The sequence below is a fragment of the Lycium ferocissimum genome, chromosome 10 (genome assembly GCF_029784015.1).
Source record: "Lycium ferocissimum isolate CSIRO_LF1 chromosome 10, AGI_CSIRO_Lferr_CH_V1, whole genome shotgun sequence".
In the NCBI taxonomy this organism is placed as follows: Eukaryota; Viridiplantae; Streptophyta; class Magnoliopsida; order Solanales; family Solanaceae; genus Lycium; species Lycium ferocissimum.
This window is the reverse complement of record NC_081351.1, coordinates 41,443,504-41,449,419: the sequence shown is the minus strand read 5'-3', so window position 1 is coordinate 41,449,419 and position 5,916 is coordinate 41,443,504.

Sequence of the window (5,916 nt, the reverse complement as noted above, 5' to 3'; positions counted from 1 at the left end):
GGGAACCCGGTCCAACTGGGTACCAAGCACTTGAGATGGATATCCTTTTGTTCGTGAGAAGGTGGCGCGGGTCACGTGCGTGTCCTTCTTTTCCCCCGATATGGGCTCCCCGATATTTTAAAAACCCCCGGTCGGAGTTTTTCGAGCATTCCCGTTGTACCTCTTTTTTTGGGGGGGGTGTGATAATAATGTAAATGGTAGTAAAAGAATATTTGGTAAATTTCTAATTTAGGTTGATATTTTTTTCCTAATAGGCATTGTAACCATGGATATTTCCAATTCAATCAATGAGAATAATCCAATTAATCTCTTTGGGGAGAATTTCTGCCCCTTTGGCCCTACGTTCCAACATTGAATACCGTTCGGTGAGTATTCGGGTATTTTTCCGGATATACCAATATTAAACCCCCTTCGTTGCGTAAAATATGAAATCCCTTTCTGGGAAAACCCTGTTAAATAAAAAAATACCTCTAATATATGTTTGAAGCGATTTTTTGAGATGTCATTTAACGTGGATATCTCGTAGGTGTGGGAAACAAGTTGATGAAGCGGTGTCTCCTTCCATTCCCCCCGGGGCCTTTTGATCATCTCTCCCTAACAAATAAACGTCAAGAAAATACCCAAAACCCAAGGAAGACAAAATCGAGCCGCTTTACGGAATGTGAATCTAAATAAGCTATAAAAAATGAACGTACTAAAGCATTGTAGTTTTCTTGTCGTCTTGAATTTTAATTTATCGAAGATGGAACTTTCAACATATAAAAATTGAAGGGCATGGAAAAGGTATCCTTACGACAAATTTTGTAGGGGTGCTTTTTAGCGTTTACACTTGGTTTTAATTTTTCCCCTTAGATATTTAATTTTTTTTCGGGACAAAAATTTATATTTTCGCATTATAATATTCATAAGTTATGCATCACACTTTTAAAAAATTTATGTCCCGCTAGACATAGGTTGGATTATGAAGAGCAAAAATTAAGGGTGTGTTTGGTATTTCCGGAAAGTGATTTCCGGAAAATGTTTTCCTATTTTCTCTTGTTTGATTACACTTAAGAGCTGAGAATGAGCTCACCGAAACCGTCCGTTCCAAAGTCGACGATCTCACCCCCAAAGCGTGGGGCCTTTTTCTCGGTCGAAAACCCCGGGGGGAATTAAAAGCCCCTCGTTTAGCGTCACCGTCCCCCTTCTTCAAAAAGAGCACCCCTATATACCCCCCCCCCCCCCCCCCCCCCTCTCGCCCCTCTCCTTCAAAAATTTCTTGAATTCAAAAATTTCATAGTGGTTTTACTTTGAGTATATGCAAATGCTCTTAAAAAGACATTTTCCCCATACCAAACACAAAAAAAAGAGTAGGAAAACCATTTATTTTTTGAGAAAATATTTTTTGGAAAACATTTTCCGTTTTACCAAACACACCTAAGACCGGCGCTATAAAGGACAAAAATTAAAGACCGCTTTGACTTTTTACCAAAATCATCCCTATTTTTTAAGCTAAACTTTATTACTCCTTATAATATCTCACTTAACCTAAAACATCTTAAGTTTTTAAAACTTGCCCAAAAAACCCCCTCGGTTAACTTTTCCATCCATTACTAATGGTAATATCTTCTCTCTTACTTTATCATTTTTTTATATTAAATTCCCTCCGTCTCCTTTTTTAAAAAAATGCCCTATCTATGGCTCCCCATTATCTTGCGCTTTAACACTCTGATTCTTCTTCTCCTTGTTTAAACGTAAAATCGGTACAGTTAAATTTGTACACGTGGTCAAGGACAAGTGGATCAAAGTGCCCGGAAAAAGCAATGTAATTTGCGGTTAAAATTAGTAGCAACGAAATATAATTGAAAATAAAGAGTTAGAATAGCCTGAGCCTTGAAAAAGCTTTTGAGCTAAAGTCTCCGGGTAAGCGAACAATCAGAACTTTGCTTAATTGAACAAGAGCAATTAGGAACCAAAAGCAATGCATTTCCTGTATATATTTTCAGATGCTTTGCAATAGAATGAGTACCTCTATTTATAGTAGAGCTATGGGTACAAGTTCCATGAATCGTCCCCCCAAAATTAATATTACAAATTAATATGGGGTTAATGATGACAATAACGATGACAATAATACCTATTAAAATCCCTGGGGGGGTAAAAAAGTCTTCTTGCTTTTTGCTTGAATGACGTTTAGGTGAATAGGAATGCTTCCCCCGGGACCCTTTATAGTTTTGCTCCACTAGTGGCTACCAAATTCTTCTCTAGACCATCGTTATGCTTTCTCGGGTCCCAAATTTAGACTTGAATCGACTGTCCCCCTGGCGTGTCACCTTTTTTGTTCGCTTGGTGTCCCCTTTTTTTTCCCTTCTGAATGGCCCCCGGTTTACGATTACTCGGGGGGAAAATGGGGCCGGGAAGTGGAAGATTTTCTCCTTCTTGGGGGGTATGTAATCACCCTCCCCTTTTTCCCTTTGGAAAAAAAATCTTGTGGGAAAAAAATCAATTGGGACAAAAGGGGGGCAAAGGGGAAAAAGGGGGGTGGGGGCCTAGGGATTCGGATGAAAACTCCTCCAGGGTTTTCCTACCGTCCCCGGTGGTTACTCCCCAAAAACCCCTTTTATTGCGGAAAAGCTTGCTCTTGGGCTTTTAGTGTTCCCCGGAACTATTAATTGTCGAGTTTTGACTCGGGGGTTTTTTAGTTTCCCCCAAAACAAACTTTGAATCTTGACTTTTGGTTTTTTGGTTTTCCCAAAAACTTTTAATTTTAGATTTTTTGATTCTGGGGTTTTTTAGTATCCCGGGCTTTTTAGTCTTAGAGTTTTGACTTTATGGTTTTTAGTTATGGAAACTTTCATATCCTCGGGGCCCGGGGGGCCGGGATGTTAATGCCCGGGAGTTTGCTCTTGGTTCTTGGTAAAGTCCGGAAGTAAAACATGTCCGGTTTAAACCCTTTCCCGGGGAAAAAAAGCTTGAACTTTTAGCTAGTTAAAAACCCCCCGGCTTTATAAAAAAGGGGCCCTTATGTTTGGTGCTTATGAAGAGAACGTCTCTTGTTCTTTGAGCACGATTTTGTCTTCGTAACCCTTTTTGCTTTTAAGTGTGAGCAAATCTAAGAATGATTTTGTTTCATTCGGACATATCGAGAATGTTTGAAGGTGCAAGTTTTGTTTTTTTTCCATTCCTTGAACGTACCCCAAATGTTTACAACTTTGCGTATACGACGGTTTACAAGGGAAAAGAACAAAAATGCTTTGAAAAATTGTGGGAAGACCCCAAATTTTCTTGGGTCCCTTTGAGGGGGTTCCTTTGACCCAGGGGCGGCGGGGCCCCAAACATTTTTTTTATTCCGGGAAAGGGGTTCGAGGCTATATTCGGTTTTTATACGGGCATGTTGGCTTGAGGTGGGTTCAACCCATGCAAAGGGGGTATTTCTCCCACACCAAAAATAGGAATATTATTAGCTTAAAAAAAAAAAAAAAATATATTTCCCCCCCAAAAAAAGCCCCAAAATCCTTTAGAAAAACTTTCCTTTTTTTTTAAATACCCCCCCTATTCTTGTCGATAGTATATTAAATATCCCCCTAAGAGCTGACATGGCAGAGAAAATGGACTCGCGTTCCAAGTAGCGAATGAGATAAGGAAAAAAAAATTTAAAAAACTTTAACAAAATTATGCACATGTCATTTTTTTTAGTGGTCAACATATAATTAATACTCTTAATATTCTTTCTTAATTTTTTTTTTTTTTTTAATTATACAATTTTCTTGTTTTGAGACAAATGAATTTGTGGGTCCCCCCTTTTCCCCAAATTTTTTTTTTTTTTCCAACGATTTTTTAATCAGTTTTATTTTTATTCGTTTATTTATTTAGCTTTCCCCCTTTTTCTTCCCTACTTACTTTCTTTTTTTTTCCTTCCATGGTAGCTGCACTCATGGCAAAATTTTTTTTTTCCCCTTTTTCATTTTTTTGTGTCATTTTCACATCTCAGTCAAAAAAAAACAATCTTATTCAATACCCAAGAGGAAAAAAATCAATCTTTTTTAATTTCCCAAATCGAAAATTCAATCTTTCTCAATACCCAAAAAAATTTTCCCGACCAAGATCTTTAAAACCCAGTTCGAATATTTCAAAATGTAGCAGTTTTTTTTAAGTATTTCACTTCAGATGTACAGATTTTGCAAGGGGGTATTCTTGTGGGGGAAATTGATAATGTCAAGGCAAAAAAAGGCTATGGTAGTACTCAAGATCCGAAAAAAAGGGGAAAGTTCATCTTCTTCATCTGCACTTCTAATCTATCTAAAAAATAAATTCCATATTTCTTTTGTTACGTAATAAAACTAATTAACCATAATTATTTACAAAGAAACAAAAGAAAAAGTAATTTCATGGATGAGGGGATACGAAGTTGACGGAAATGGGGTTATGGAAAAATCTGGAAAACAAGAAAGAGAAAGGGTGAAAAGAATAAGAAGGAGAAGGGGAAAAAAAAGGGGAAAAAGAAAAAGATAAACCTAAAATAAAAATAAAAAATTAGGAAAAACATAAATTTGGCATAGGCCCCCTTATATATCATTCGATTAGAAGATGACATGTGTATAATTTGGATCGTGTTAATGACGTGTCCTTTAGGGGGGCGCTTATGTGACGCGCGTGTTTTGGGCCCCTTTTAAAATGAAAAAAATCGGATTGCCGTATAAGGTAGTATTTTTAAAATTAAAAAATTATTTAAGGGGATATAATTACAAGTTAAGTTTAATTGCTAAAGTGAGTTGTGCAGTCAAATTTAGGGGGAAAATGATGTTTCTTCTCTAAAACAAATGAAGATTTGTTTGGGTGACCCCTACTCACCACCTATATATTTGACCCTTCGGAAGTTGTTAAGGCATATGTAAACTTGTTTTTCTTGAAACTCCGTGAAGAAATTCGTCTTTTCCAAAATCTTATTTGACCATCAACTTAGAACTTGTTTCCCAAATTTTTTTTCCTTTGTATTTAGGTTTTGGCACTTTTCTCAGGGGGGCAGAGTTTTAGTACCAATTTGGAAAATTTAATAACTTTAATCAAAATCTTGTTTTGTGTTAAAATATTTAATATGCATAAATAATTTATCTAATTTCCTCTAATACCACTTTCCCCTTGTCCCAAAAATACTTGCCCGTATAGGTGATTAGGGGGGATTTAATGGGTACTAAAAAACATTAGACTACAAATCTTGGTTTTGTTTGGTGGAATTTCATGGTAGTGCGACGAAGTTAGCCATTTATAGGTAATTATTAAAATCAAATGTGTTACCCCCTGGTAATTTAATATGGGGATGATCGCAAGGGCGGGAAACTAAGAGAAAGGGAACAGACTCAATTTAATCCCCTCACCAGAATATTGCGTCACTAAAAAAAGAATCTTTTTTTTTTTCATATACTAACTCTATCTGGAGTACCTTTGACAAAAAGGGAAAAATTCTAGTCAATGATTAAAAAAGGGGAATTCGCGGGGAAAGCCCCTTATTCGGGGTGGGGTTTTTAATTTTTTCCCAATTCTTTGGTCTTTAATTCTTGTCCTTAGCCTAGAGTACCGAGGTTAAGGGTTTGAATCGCCCCTGGGGGGAAAAAAAATTAAAAAAAAAATTTCAAGGCAAGGCTATTGGAAAAGTATGCCTTATGTGGGATAAGTTCCTTTAAAGGGAAAAATAAAAACCCCAGGATCGGGGAGGGGGTTCCTTATAAGGCGGGAAAATTTGCCTTAAGGGCAACAACCTCTGTTTGGAGACATCTCGGTTTTTGGCGCCAACCCAAAATTATGCCGTCCGGGTTTAAATTGCCTTATAAGGCAAACTTTTAATTATCCCTTTTTAAAAGGGAAAAGCAGTCCGGGATTTCTTTAGTTATGTTAAAGGGGAACCCTTTCGTAAAAGAGGACTTTTTTCCAAAATCTTGC